The sequence below is a fragment of the Mus caroli genome, unplaced genomic scaffold, assembly GCF_978045245.1.
Source record: "Mus caroli unplaced genomic scaffold, Mus_caroli_1 scaffold_10, whole genome shotgun sequence".
Lineage (NCBI taxonomy): Eukaryota > Metazoa > Chordata > Mammalia > Rodentia > Muridae > Mus > Mus caroli.
Genome location: NW_028227265.1, coordinates 38,629,800 through 38,644,988, shown reverse-complemented (window position 1 = coordinate 38,644,988; position 15,189 = coordinate 38,629,800). Strand labels below are relative to the sequence as shown.

The 15,189-nt window shown below is 46.5% G+C and overlaps 1 protein-coding gene across 4 annotated transcripts in view; it reads left to right on the top strand.

Annotated features, from left to right (window-relative positions):
* Chd9 (chromodomain helicase DNA binding protein 9) overlaps positions 1–15,189 on the top strand; it is a 234,216-nt gene that overhangs the window by 41,807 nt on the left and 177,220 nt on the right. Inside the window, exon 1 of one of the 4 annotated variants that reach the window (XM_029480614.2) lies at positions 12,580–12,797. The exons of the other annotated variants lie outside the window; for them this stretch is intronic. The gene's annotated coding sequence lies outside the window, so the exon portion shown is untranslated. Of the gene's footprint in view, positions 1–12,579; positions 12,798–15,189 lie in introns of those variants that run through there. 4 annotated transcript variants of the gene reach the window in all.

Below are 15,189 nucleotides of genomic sequence, written 5' to 3'. Positions count from 1 at the left end.
AGTAGGTTTCATCCCAGGGATGCAGGATGGTTCAATATACGGAAATCCATCAACGTAATCCACTATATAAACAAACTCAAAGACAAAAACCGCATGGTCATCTCGTTAGATGCGGAAAAAGCATTTGACAAGATCCAACACCCATTCATGATAAAAGTCTTGGAAAGATCAGGAATTCAAGGCCCATACCTAAACATGATAAAAGCAATCTACAGCAAACCAGTAGCCAACATCAAAGTAAATGGTTGGAAGCTTGAAGCAATCCCTCTAAAATCAGGGACTAGACAAGGCTGTCCACTTTCTCCATACCTATTCAACATTGTACTTGAAGTCCTAGCCAGAGCAATTCGAAAACAAAAGGAGATCAAAGGGATACAAATTGGAAAAGATGAAGTCAAAATATCACTCTTTGCAGATGATATGATAGTATATATAAGTGACCCTAAAAATTCCACCAGAGAACTCCTAAGCCTGATAAACAGCTTCGGTGAAGTAGCTGGATATAAAATTAACTCAAACAAATCAATGGCCTTTCTCTACACAAAGAATAAACAGGCTGAGAAAGAAATTAGGGAAACAACATCCTTCTCAATAGTCACAAATAATATTAAATATCTTGGCGTGACTCTAACTAAGGAAGTGAAAGATCTGTATAATAAAAACTTCAAGTCTCTGAAGAAAGAAATTATAGAAGATCTCAGAAGATGGAAAGATCTCCCATGCTCATGGATTGGCAGGATCAACATTGTAAAAATGGCTATCTTGCCAAAAGCAATCTACAGATTCAATGCAATCCCCATCAAAATTCCAAATCAATTCTTCAACGAATTAGAAAGTGCAATCTGCAAATTCATCTGGAATAACAAAAAACCTAGGATAGCAAAAACTCTTCTCAAGGATAAAAAACCTCTGGTGGAATCACCATGCAGGACCTAAAGCTCTACTACAGAGCAATTGTGTTAAAAACTGCATGGTACTGGTATAGTGACAGACAAATAGACCAATGGAATAGAATTGAAGACCCAGAAATGAACCCACACACCTACGGTCACTTGATCTTCGACAAGGGAGCTAAAAACATCCAGTGGAAGAAAGACAGCATTTTCAACAAATGGTGCTGGCACAACTGGTTGTTAACATGTAGAAGAATGCGAATCGATCCATTCCTATCTCCTTGTACTAAGGTCAAGTCTAAGTGGATCAAGGAACTTCACATAAAACCAGAGACACTGAAACTTATAGAGGAGAAAGTGGGGAAAAGCCTTGAAGATATGGGCACAGGGGAAAAATTCCTGAATAGAACAGTAATGGCTTGTGCTGTAAGATCGAGAATTGACAAGTGGGACCTCATGAAACTGCAAAGCTTCTGCAAGGCTAAAGACACCATCAATAAGACAAAAAACCACCAACAGATTGGGAAAGGATCTTCACCTATCCTAAATCAGATAAGGGACTAATATCCAATATATATAAAGAACTCAAGAAGGTGGACTCCAGAAAGTCAAATAACCCCATTAAAAAATGGGGCTCAGAACTGAACAAAGAATTCTCACCTGAGGAATACCGAATGGCAGAGAAGCACCTGAAAAAATGTTCAACATCCTTAATCATCAGGGAAATGCAAATCAAAACAACCCTGAGATTCCACCTCACACCATTCAGAATGGCTAAGATCAAAAATTCAGGTGACAGCAGATGCTGGCGAGGATGTGGAGAAAGAGGAACACTCCTCCATTGTTGGTGGGATTGCAAGCTTGTACAACCACTCTGGAAATCAGTCTGGCGGTTCCTCAGAAAATTGGACATAGTACTACCGGAGGATCCAGCAATACCTCTCCTGGGCATATATCCAGAAGATGTCCCAACTGGTAAAAAGGACACATGCTCCACTATGTTCATAGCAGCCCTATTTATAATAGCCAGAAGCTGGAAAGAACCCAGATGTCCCTCAACAGAGGAATGGATACAGAAATTATGGTACATTTACACAATGGAGTACTACTCAGCTATTAAAAAGAATGAATTTATGAAATTCCTAGCCAAATGGATGGACCTGGAGGGCATCATCTTGAGTGAAGTAACACAATCACAAAAGAACTCACACAATATGTATTCACTGGTAAGTGGATATTAGCCCAAAACTTAGGATACCCAAGATATAAGATACAATTTGCTAAACGCATGAAACTCAAGAAGAATGAAGACCAAAGTGTGGACACTGTGCACCTTCTTAGAATTGGGAACAAAACACCCAGGGAAGGAGTTACAGAGACAAAGTTCGGAGCTGTGATGAAAGGATGGACCATTTAGAGATTGCCATATCCAGGGATCCATCCCATAAGCAGCTTCTAAACACTGACACCATTGCATACACTAGCAAGATTTTGCTGAAAGGACCCAAATATAGCTGTCTCTTGTGAGACGATGCCGCGGCCTAGCAAACACAGGAGTGGATGTTCACAGTCAGCTATTGGATGTATCACAGGGCTCCCAATGGAGAAGCTAGAGAAAGTACCCAAGGAGCTAAAGGGATCTGCAACCCTATTGTTGGAACAACATGATGTACTAACCAGAACCCCGGAGCTCTTGTCTCTAGCTGCATATGTATCGAAAGATGACCTAGTCGGCCATCAATGGAAAGAGAGGCCCATTGGACTTGCAAACTTTATATGCCCCAATATAGGGGAATGCCAGGGCCAAAAGAATGGGAATGGGTGGGTAGGGAAGTGGGGGGCGCTATGGGGGACTTTTGGGATAGCATTGGAAATGTAACTGAGGAAAATATGTAATAAAAATATTAAAAATTTAAAAAAAAGAAAAGAAAAGAAAAGAAAAAAAAAAGGTAACTTTAATGGGGGTTTTCCTATCTCGCCTGCCCTTGTCTGCCCACCAGTGATCTTACCACAGTACAGAGACCCTTCTCAGAGCCTTAGGCTTGGGCCTTTCATTCTGCAGAATCAAGAGCCAAACAACCAAACAGAAAAATAAATACCCTTCCTATTGTTTATAAGTTGCCTAGTGCTGGGCAGTGGTGGTGCATGCCTTTAATCCCAGCACTTGGGAGGCAGAAGCAGGAGGATTTCTGAGTTCGAGGCCAGCCTGGTCTACAAAGTGAGTTCCAGGACAGCCAGCAGGGCTATACAGAGAAACCCTGTCTCGAAAAAAAAAAAAAAAAGTTGCCTAGTGTATGGCAGTCTGTTACCCAGACAGCTATCAGAATGCAGGTGGATGGGTATAGCCATCTAAGATGGAGATACCTAATAGCTCCTCATGAAATACCACCTGTCCTCACTCACCTTTGGCTTTGCCACTGTGTCACTTTGCTTTGTATTTCAAAGCTGTGTCTGTCACCCTGGTTGGCCTGGTTCCTATTCTCTCTTTCAGCCACTCCAGTGGTGGCACAGAGAGGTGTGCCAAGGAGCCCAGCTCATAGTTAGTCATATGGCATTGCTGTAATAATTGCCTGGCAAAACCAGCTGAAAGGAAGGTTCTTTTATCAGTTATTTTTGTCTTGTAATACTGAGGATTGAACCTAGGGTCTCCACGTGCTAGGTAAGAGCTTTACCACCTACATCCATCCCGAGTCCAGGAAGCATCCATTTTATTCATAAGTTATAGTTCATAGTCAGCTGTCTCCATGACTATTGGCCTGAGTAGCATGGTGAAGGAGATTGCTCACCTCAAGGAGACCAGAAAGCAGACAGACAGACAGGACGGGTCAAGGCCAAGATATAACTTTGAAAGGCACTTTCCCTGGGACCTCTTTCTGAAGCTGGCACCACCTCGGACAGTCCCACATCCTCACTAATCATCAAGGTATTATGGGGAGGGGGAGGGACATTCCAAACAGAACAAGCGAACAAATTCCTATGATGGTGCACATTTGTAGGCTCCCGTCTCTCCTTCCCTCCCCCCCCCCAAAGATGATCATGTCTGTTGAAACTTTGAATCCATCAGTGGATTTAACAATTGATTACACACACCCATCATAATCCATTTGCCCCTGGAAATGTCCTCCCATGGAAATGGCTCCGAGCTGGGCTTCATTAGCCCAGCAGGTGTTCCTCTATTCAGGCAAGTTGACACTGAACATTACCCATCATGGGCATGGAGCACTCTGATCCTCTGATCCATCCTATCAGCCAGCCCCGTCGGTCTTTCCACTTTGCAGGAAGGAACTCAGAGCCCAGATCTGTCATACAAAGGACAGTGGGGACTTAGCCGGCAGTCACCCAGAGCTAGAGCTGGTTCAGAATTCCCCGCGGATCTGATGGGATCTACAAGGCCTGAGTTTGGGTTTAGGGTAGTTTGCCAGGGTGTGTTCCTAAGTACGCAGTCTGGGTTGGTCAGTCGGTCACGTCAAAGTCCCATTGTTGATACCCTGGCAGGTGGCAAGGGGAAGAACTGGTGTATAGGCAGGACACTGTCACCCCAGAAACACCCCCTCATGACTGACTCCTTTTATTCCAAGTACCGAACTTGGCTTTCCTTGTGGAGTGGGGGAGGGGCTTGCCAAATAAAACAAGCAAACAGGCTGTGGTGTGGTGGTGAGCACCTGTGGGCCTAGGTGTGCTCTTGTGGAAGAAGCAGCAGGGAGGGAGGGGGGGGTGAGTCGTGAGTTTATAAGGAGACTCTATCCAAAAGTACACAAAAGAGGAGGAGGAGGAGACAGAGTTGCCTTCTGCTGGCAACCAAGAGAACATCGTCCTGAAGCCAAGAGCATCCTTTGCCAGAAGGTGGGAGGTTAGATGGAGGTGGTTCGCACAGAGCTTAAAACATCCTCCCAACTACGTTTGAAATCTCCAAAGAACTGTTCAGAAAAGCCAGCATCCCTCTTCTATATCCAGGATCTGAACACATAGAGAAAGAAGACAAAGGGATGGGAGCGAGCCAAAGTACACCTTAACAACCACTGACCTAGCGTGGAGAAGGGAGCGTGCTGTGAGTGCAAAATTATCCTCTTAGATGAGAAGGATGGAGCTGAGATCATTCCAGAGGCTCCCCAAGTTCTCCAGAAACTCAGAGAAAATCTTCCACTGCCATATATAGGAACTGGAGATGGAAAGTGTATCTAGGGAAACCCCTTTATCGTGGGAATCAGAAGCAGTGAGCAGGGGCTGGAGTATGTTGTTAATCTTTCTGCGCATTATGAAGATGGGCCCAGGAATATCCTCTCCCTACCGAGGAGGTGGGGAGGGTTGAAGGATGATCTTCTGTCCCACATCTGGGTGGGTGGGAAGGCAGGCAAGGCCCAGGGAAGGCTGACTGTTTTTGTGTCCAGTTCAGTTCCTAGCAGGTGGCCTTGCCTCTCTCCAGGCATGAAGCCCAGGGCCCCAGAGTCCTCTCAGCTTGTGTGTTGCTCTTCTCTCCAGCTGTAAAAATTCAGGAGAATGTGGGTGTATAGCTGCTTTCTGGTTTCTTGGCTGCTTCCCAGTCTGTGTTCTCCCACTTGGGGGGTAGAGGAACGGCAGACTTCCTTTTCATGGCGGTGAGTGCCACCCCGTCCCAACCCCCATGCCCTGTTCCTGCAGAGCCTGGCTCAAAGTTCAAAGCTGAGATGGCTCTGTTGAGTAATTCAGGGACACTGCCTGTCCGCCCGCCCGCCCGCCCGCCCGCCCGCCCGCCTGCCCTGTAAGGGGTGAGTCGCACTCCTACAGGGGCATTTGCCGAGCATCTGTTGCCCTGTGTTTTGTGGCGTATAGCCTGGGAACAGACTAGCCACCCCAGCTGACCGCAGTGGGCCTGTGCTTCCTTCTTTTCTCCGCTGCCCCTGGGCTCTCTGGGTCTCACACACAGCTCTGTGCTGGGCAGGTTTCAGATCCACTCCCAGGCCACTTGGCGTTGACTGCATCTGGATTCACACCAACCCCTTCCTCCTGGGGGTTCAGAGTGTTCTTGGAAGGGAGCCTGGGAAGGGAAAGGCCTTCCCCAGCATTCCCCAGCCAGGGGTTGGCTGACAGCACAGAGCAGAACTGCCAGGAGCTCTGCAGTCAGACGGGGGATGAGTTCAAATCCCTGGGTGACCTTGGCCGAGCTGCTCTCTCCACATCAGTTTCCTCATGTCTAAAAAATGTGACAGTAACAAGACCCGCCTCCTGGGACTGTCATGGGAATTTAACGAAATGCTAATTGGCCCACACTGCCCCTGCATCTGGCCAGTGGGAGTGTTTGAGAACGGGTACCCTTGATCTTCATGGAGCAACTCCTTGCTTCCCAGGGGTGTGGTCACAGGGAAGAGAGTGAAGATGTCCTCCTCTGCCCCTCACTGTCCCAGACCCACCATCGTGTTTCTAACCTGACCAGGATTCAGTTCTAAACAAGAAGTCTTGTTTCCGGTCTCTTAGAGCTCCTTTACCTTGTGTGCTGGCGCTTCGAAGACCTCAACTGCTTGGAGCCATTAAGTATGGGGGTGGGGGGTGAAGAAGCTGAAGAGTCTGGCCCATAGTGCATTCTGGAAGGTTTCCTGAGCTCTCGGCAGTCATTTCTGCTCCTGCGTTCTCCCTCCCAATTGTTCTCCCTCACTTGATTTCTTCTTTCCATCCTCCCTGTTTTCCTTTTCACCTTCTTTTTCCAGAACCCCCACCCCTACCCTGCCCCCGTCTGCTAAATGGAGATTGCATCCTTTTCCTTTCCTTGTAATATCCAAGCTGCTAGACCATCCCTTGAGAGCCCTTCACCCAGCTCAGAGAAGCGATTCCTCTTTCAAATTGAGTCTGTCCCCTGACTCATTCATTAAAATGCATAGGGCGTGTGAGCAAACTGCATAATGACTCTGCTAAGGAAGGCTGGGAGGCAGGCAGAGCTGCCAACCGCCAAGGCAAATACTTGCCCCCAGCTGCGAACCAGGCTCATTGGCTGTCATGCCCCGGGAAGGTTGGGGGGCCCCCCCGGCCGTTCATCTCCAGTAAACCAGCCAAGCCCTGGAGAGCCTCAGCCTGGCTCAGGCTGTCGTCTTGGAAGCTGTGTTGCTGAGGAGAGTCCAGCCTGTGACCTTTTCTCAACCTTCCTCCACCCCCCACTTCACTTCTTGTTTCATCCATTCATTCGTTTATTTTAGAAAGTGTCTTGTTTTATGGTATAAGCTGGTCTTGAACTCAAGATCCTCCTGTCTCGACTCTTGAGTGCCGGGATTACACGATTGCATCATTACTTACATATTTTTAAAATATTTACTTCTTTCAGTTATGTGCATTTCTCTCTCTCTCTCTCTCTTTCTCTCTCTCTCTCTGTGTGTGTGTGTGTGTGTGTGTGAGTGTGGGTGTCTATAGAGGCCAGTTTGATTCCCTGGAGCCAAAGTCACTACTAGTGGTTATGACCCACACAATGTGGATGCTGGAAACCAAACTCTGGTGATCAATGGCAATAGAGGTTATTTTTTAACCATTGAGTCATTTCTCCAGTCCCTTACATATATATTTCAATAATGTAAGTAATAGACAATGCATTCTTTTTATTGTTGTTCTGGTACTAGTAAGAACATGCTTCCTTTTATTTTAAATTTTATTGTATGTGTATTTTGTGCATTTATGTCAGTGCTCCAAGTGGATGCAGGACCCAAGGGAGCCAGAAGGTGTTGGATCTCCTGGAAACAGGAGTCACAGAAAGGTGTGAGCTGCCATGTGGGTCCCAAGAACTACAGCCAAGTCCTCTGAAAGAGCAGCCAGTGCTCTTCACCCCCCCGAGCCATCTCTCCAGCCTGAGAGTGCATGTTCTTATCATGAGAAGACAAACAGCAGTGGAGTTGGCAAGCTGCCTCAGTGGGTAAAGGTACTTGCTGCCAAGGCTTGCAGCCTGATTTTGATTCCCAGAACCCAGAGAATAGAAGTCGAAAACCAACTCCCACATGTTGACCTCTGACCTCCACCCAAGTGCACACACACACACAACACACACACACAGTTCTCAGCAAAACAACCAGTGCCCACCTTGGCTATCTCCACACATCCCTATGTCTAACAGATATCTCACATCTACCCACCAAGGCAACCCTCCTCCCTCTCAGGCACACTGTGAACCTCATTCTTTGAAAAGAGCCCTACTGGCTTTCTTAGAAAGCAGACAGGCCAAACAGATTGCTTCCTGCATACAGATTGAAATTAGTTTCCCAAGGCGTGTGCCCTTTCTTTCTGCAGGCTTCCTATGAGGAAGATACCAAAATCCATTGTTTCTTGTGGCTTCATTGGGCACCAGGTCTACATGTGATCCACTTTTAGATTCTGGACCTAGGAATTTGCCAAAACTTGGGTAATGATCTTTTTACTTGGCTGTGTGACCCTGGGAAAATCACAGACTTCTCTGGATTGCAGAATGAGACTAATAATCATAGCATTTCTTTCAATGAGTTGTTGCCAAGGCCTGATATGGGATTATCCATATAAGGCCTAATCACAGCCCTTGGCAAGATACAGTATCATCATCATCATCATCATCGTCACCACCACCATTCTTATCATCATTCTTATCGATTTATTAAGTGCCTAGTATTTCCAGCACTGTCCTTGGTCCTGGGGGTGAAGCAATGAAGGGGTTAGGCAAGGCATCAAAGGGTTTCTCTTCTAGTGTGGGTGTATTGCACCTTTGGCTTTATTTATACTTACTTACTTGGTTGGTTGGTTGGTTGGTTGGTTGGTTGGTTGGTTAGTTGGTTGATTGGTTTTGTTTTTTTGAGATGGGCTGTCTTTGTATAGTCCTGGCTGTCTAGCTCTTTAGACCAGACTGGCCTTAAACTTACAGAAATCCTCCTGCCTCTGCCTGCTCCACCATGACCCTGCACCTTTGGTTTTAATAAAGCATTTGTTGCTTCCCAGGTGCCACATGATTCTCACTGATGCATTTTACTGAATAATGGGCAAGACAGTGGCTGCTGTTGTACAAAGAGGAAGTAGAGTTTCCACAGTTAAGCTAAGGGAGGCAGTTAAATGCTGACCAGGGGGTCTTCCTGGCTCTGGTCCTCTCCAGACAGGCATGAGGATCATTTTGGGTACAGAGGAGTACAGATGCAGCTCCCAGAGCCATGCAAGCCAGGGCCCAACAGAATCAAAAGATGTTCCTTGCTTGCCTCAGAACCCCACCTCATCTTGCCTGTGAAGACTGTCCATTGGCAAGAACTGTCAATAAGATCCTGTGGTCGGGGCTAACTTTGAAGGTCTGGAGAAACCTTTCTTGCAAAGAGAACCAGGGGGCAGTGTCTCTGGAACAGCAGGGAGCTGGCTCCCTGAGAACTCTGGCTGACCAGAACAGGAGAGAGAATGGCTAGGGCCACAGGCTCTGTACCCACTGCATGATTCCTCATGGCTTCAGCTAGAGGGAACCCCACTGTCCACACCAGCATCACCCTTCTGCAGTGCCAGGCAGGATGAGACTGGCCCTGGCTGAGAGTCCCACTCAGGGGAAATGAAAGTCCTACCCAAGGGAAGTGGCCGGGGGTAAGTCTGGCAAAGGCCAGGGTCAGATACTGTCAAGAGAGCAGTGTCCTGAGCATGATCAGGCTAAAGGTTTCCTGACCCATTCCAGTAAGACTCACCCTACCGCCAGACCTCTGGAGACAATTCGGAAGCTTCATAGCATTTTGTAGCTGATGAAGGACCAGCGGCTTCTCCATCACTAGGGTCAAGTTTACCCAGTTCTGAGATGCACAGTCCCTGTCCCCTTTCTACCCTGTTTTTCTTACCTTTCTTGGTCCTTCAAGCCAATTTCAAGAGTAAGGTATTCTTTTTGTTGTTGTTGGGGTTTTATTTGTTTTTGGTTTTTTTCTTGTCTCATTTTTACTGAACCCAAATGTTCACTATCTCTGACCCTTGACAGCCTTCCATTTTTGGTTGAGCCCTGCACCATCCATATCAGATCATTTGGCTTTGGCTGTATTTATCTGTGTTCTTGGAATCTGCTGAGCCCACTGCAGATTCCCCCACCCCCACCCCTCTACTACCTTGCCTGTCCTACCCATCCTTAATCTTGCCATTCCTTCGCTTTTATTTCATACATTTCCCAAAAAGAAATAGGGTTTTGTTTGTTTGTTTGTTTGTTTTTGTTTCTGCTGTTTGTTTTTTCTCACTTCAAAGAACACCCTGTTACATGTAGCCTTCAAGAACCTACACCTAGAGTTCTGGAACGCACTGCTTCCCTTATACTTTTCAGCTGGTAGCCTTCACGCATGCTGTTGTGTATAGCTGTGTTCCAGAGTTTGTCTCTGCAGCTGTGCTGCTGTGCTTTCTCTCGTGTTCCATGCAGAGTTTCCCTCCCACCCATGAACTGTTGGGCTGTTACCAGCTTTCCCATCACACTGGATGAGGTGATCTGGACCTCTTCATACGGTCTTCTGGAGAAACTAGAAATGTACCCATTCACTGCTGGATAGTCTTCCCCACTGGAAGGATGCACAGGGGAACTCACTGTGTTCACTTGGAGCTATGTACTGTCCAAAGGTGTTTTACAGCTGTGGGTAGTTCAGTGGGGCCCTTGAGGATCGAATGAAACACAGTATACCTCTGAAGTCTCCCCCAGTTAGCACTGCATTATCCTCTTCTTTAACCTGATTCCCCATTATCCACTATAGTGTCTGGTAGCTCATTATCATCATAAAAAAACCCAATAACACAGTAATTATAGATAACATTTATTCAGTTAACTGAGTGCCAGGTACTATGTTAAACAACACCTCTTCTTTTATGATTATAATATCACTCACCCATTCATAAACCCTAGAAGGTAGGTTCCATGTCATTTCACATTTTGTAGATAGGGATGGAAGTGAAGACTCCGCCCCAAAATCACAGAAGTAGTAAAAGATGAAGTCGGAGTCTACACCTGACCCTGAAGCTCTTAATACCATATCATAGCTGCCCAATAAAATCTTCTTTCAAATCTTTAGTTAAGTTTTCTATATTTGTTTTTAATTTATTTAGGGGCAGGGTTTTATAATGTAGCCTTGGGTGCCTTGGAATTATGTAGACCAGACTGGCTTCAGACTTACAGATCTGCCTGCCCTTGTCTCCCAAGTGCTGGTATTGAAGGCGTGCTCCTCCATGCCAGACTAACTTTTTTGTATGTATGTATGTATATGTATCTGTGTGTATGCATATATGTGGGGGGTGCATGTGAAGACAGGAAGAAGGCGTCAGATTCCCTGGAGCTGGATAAAGGTGGGTGCTGGAAACTAAACAGGTTCTCTGCAAGAGCAGCAAGTGCTATTAACTCCAGAGCCTCCCCACCATCACCACCCCCAGTAATTTCTTTAATGAAATTTCTTCTGTCCAGAACCTTAGGAAGTGCCAAATGCTTTTGGCTTTTTTGACTTTATAACTCATCAATTATGGTTTTTTTGTTTTTGTTTGTTTGCTTGTGTGTTTTGTTTTGTTTTTCAAGGCAGGGTTTCTCTGGCTGTCCTGGAACTCACTCTGTAGACCAGACTGGCCTTGAACTCAGAAATCCACCTGCCTCTGCCTCCCAAGTGCTGGGATTAAAGGCATGTGCCACCACTGCCGGGCATCAATTATATTTTAAATGTATCCATGTTTTGCTTACAAACAAAGCTTAAAGTAATTTTAATATTTTCAAATGTAACTCACGTAAGTCATAATTAGTTATGCTTTCTCAGTAATCATTGTGCTGACTTGAGAACTCACCATGAGAGAGAACTAACCTACAGATTGTTCTCAAATGTCAAGAGGTGTTCACAATTCCTTCTTTATCAAAAAAACAAAAATCAAAAATTAAAAAAACAAAAACAAAAAACCTATATCCTGTTACTATATTTTTTCTGGCATTATTCACACTTACTACCCCTAACACATCATCTAAGTAACATGTTATTGTGTCTATTACTGACCTGTATAACTCTGTCATATGATGTTCATTTACTAACCCCATGTGTTCATGATGCCTGGCACACAGGCTGCCCCAAATGTTTGTGGGATATCTGAAATCCAAGAGTGAATGAATGAATGAAATGAACAGGAAACTGACATTTGCTTTAGTATTCAGATTTTGTGCTTATTTTGTTAAAATAATAATTTTTTTTAGCTGACTAGGTTTTCATATTTCAGACATTCCTTTAGACTGGTCAAGAAGCTGAGAAGCCGAGATCTCGTACCTATTGTGTGCCTAAGATCAAACAGACATAACCTGGACATTCAAATCAATGCTTTACTGTCGTTTCCTTTATCTCTTATAAAGCAACAGTGGGCGGCCTGCTTCATCAAGTATAGACTCTGGCAAAAAAGCAGAACGCCTTTGTTTTCTAAACAAAAAACTCCTGGCAGCTCTCATATAGCTGTCTGGATCAGCCTTGGGTATTTCAACTCAAGGCACCCATTATACACAGAAAACATCTGATATATGTGTAACAGGTCCTTAACCCCTGGCCGTGGTGCTATTGCCGAAGGGGCGGTGGTGCACTAGATAGCTGCAGAACTCAGTAACTTCCCTCCCGGTGAAACAGTCTGTGGCTCAGTTCTCAAAGCTGGGCCAAACAAGTAATTATAGCTTCCCTCTGTGGTGTGCAGGGCAGGAGGCTGATTTAATAAAGGAAGCCTGCTGTCTGTCTCCAGCCTGCCTGTGACTCATGGAACCCCGGAGTCCCGGCAGCACTACCCGAAGAGGGTGGTGAGCGGCTGGGGGTGGGAGGTAAAGGGGTAGCCAGCTCAGCTAGCCAGAGCCCCAAGAATGAGGAAACTCCCAGCTTGGCGGGTAGGAACCAGCAGCTGGAGCCAGAGGAAGTGAGGCTGGGACAGAGCAAGCAGCAGCTGCTTCTCCCCGGAAAGAAGGCTCGTGCCATGTGGACATCTACAATAAAATGGGTTAGTGGTTTTTATATTCAGAATCGGGGCGGAGGGAGCACAATCAGATTGCCTCTGTTAGGGGTGGCTGCCTGCCTGCCTGACTCTATGTGATATGCCAGTGGCCTTGGTTTCTCTGGAGGTCTGGGTGGATGGAGTCTGGATTGATCCTGGATGTTAATTTGGTTTCTCACTTTGGCAGGGAGGTGGCTAATGAGGTGTTCACAGCCGCAGAGACAGTGGGAGGCGGGTGGTTTTAGCTGCTCGTGGGCTGACAGCTGCTTTGGAGAGGATTTGGATGCCACCTCGGATAGGTCACCACAGGTCATCTTATCCTTCCTACGGTCTCCAGCAGCTTCTTCCTCCTTTGCTGACAATCAGCCAGACAGGCAACTTGACCTCCTCTCTCTCCTGCTGGCCCTGCCGGCAGGGAGATTCCAGAGTCATCCCTCCCTCCCTATCCTTCCCGCTGAGTCACCACACCTCCGGGTCAGGTGATTCTCCCCTGGGCCCTTCCGAGAGCACCTTGACCTATATTCCGAACTCCGTGATGGTAGATTGTAATTGTCCCGAGACAAGGCCCGCCAGGCAGCGGGCACGGTGCCCTGGTAGCCCCGGCTGCAGACAGACGCCCCGGGCAGCGGGAGGGGCGCTCCCTCCCCGGGAGCCAGCAGCGAGAGGCCTGGAAATGGAAAGTTAAGAGGCTGGAGGCTGTGTGCAGGCGGGTGGCAGAGGAGGGTGGTGGCAAGCTGAGTCAGCTGGGAAAGCCAACAGCTAGCCACTGGGAGCTGCAGGCTCACCCCTGCCCCTCCCCAACCCCCTCTCTGAGGGATGCCAGCTCAAGGCCAGATGCAGGACAAACGCCATTGTGGCTGGCGACATGACCGCCCACCCAAAGAGGAGAAGTGAGTTAAGATGTCAATAACGGGACAAACCTTGATGTTTCATCTGGTCAGTCAGCCTAGGAAAACACACACAGGGGGCAAGCTGTCATCCCTACGTTACCCACAGAATGGCCTCTACGTATCTTGTGTATGGGTTCTTTGTGCAATCCTGTGCAGTCTTTGTGTCCTCTGAAAGAGAGGGCGGTGGGGGTGCTGTGGGAAAAGGGACTGAGAGAGGAGTCAGAGTCAAACTTGAAGCCCCATCCCCGGGCATAGTGCCTGAAAAAGGTGACCACTAGCCAAAGATCACAGTCCCCTTTAAGTTGGAAAGAGTTCTGAATTCAGAGGCATTCTTAAAATCTCCCTTTAACAGCCAGCAGTACTGTGTGTGACCTTACAGAGTCCATCAATCCAGTGGGGATTTTAGTAGGACTGCTTCTACCGAATGGCAGCGTCCACATTAAATCTGATGACTTGAGTAAGGTTTATTCGTTATGTAAAGGGTGCATACCTGAGCCAGCACTTGGTGGTACAGGCCGGGAATCTCAGGTAACTGGTAGGCTGAGGCAGGGTGATCAAAACTTCAAAACCAGCCTGGGCAACTTAGTGAGACCTTTTGACCAAAATAAAAAGCAAAATAAACAAGTAAAAAAAAAAGGGAAATAAATAAATAAATAAAATGAGGAAGGGCTAGAGAGATGGCTAAGAGGCTAAGCATTGGCTGCTTTTCCAAAGGGACCCAGATTTGATTCCCAGTAACCACTTAACATTACGTCATTTCCAAAGGTGCCTCTTCAGGCCTCCGGGATACCAGGTACATGCACGAGGCATAGACATACATGTAGACAAAATGCCCAAACACATAAATCAACAAAAATAAGTAAATAATAAAAGACAAAGAGCTGAGATCCAGGTATGGTGGATTGCACCTCTAACTCCAGGACTTGGGAATTAGAGTCAGGGGAATCAGAAATTCACAGTAATCTTCAGCTACACAGAGAATCTGAGGCTAGCCAGGGCTGCATGAAACTGTCTCAGGAAGGGATGGGGGAGGGAACAAGAGGTGGAGTCACTGCTGACTTTAGGGTTATCTACCTTATCAAGCAGACAGCCCCACAAGTTAGTCATACGTTGTTTTATTCCCTTATATAAGAAAGGATGCATGTTTATCATAGTTTAGGTAAAAGCCTGAAGATAAGGCACACTTTTCAATGTTGCTTTTGCTTGTTTCTCCCCTCCCAGGCTCAAAGCCAGAATGATACTAAGTAAGCTCTCCGTTTCAGGCTGGGATTGAACTCACAATGAGGGTGACCTTGCACTTTGGTTCTTCCTATCTCCAATTCTCCAGTGCTGGGGTTACAAGCACAAAAAGTAGGGTTGCACCACAATACCTGGTTTATAGCATGTTCAGAATCAGACCCAGGGTTTCTTGCATGCTAAGGCAGCACTCTTAACAACTAAGCTATACCCCCAGCCTCCAGCTTCTTCTTCTTTTTTTAAAGATATATTTATTTTTCTTTTAGTGTCTG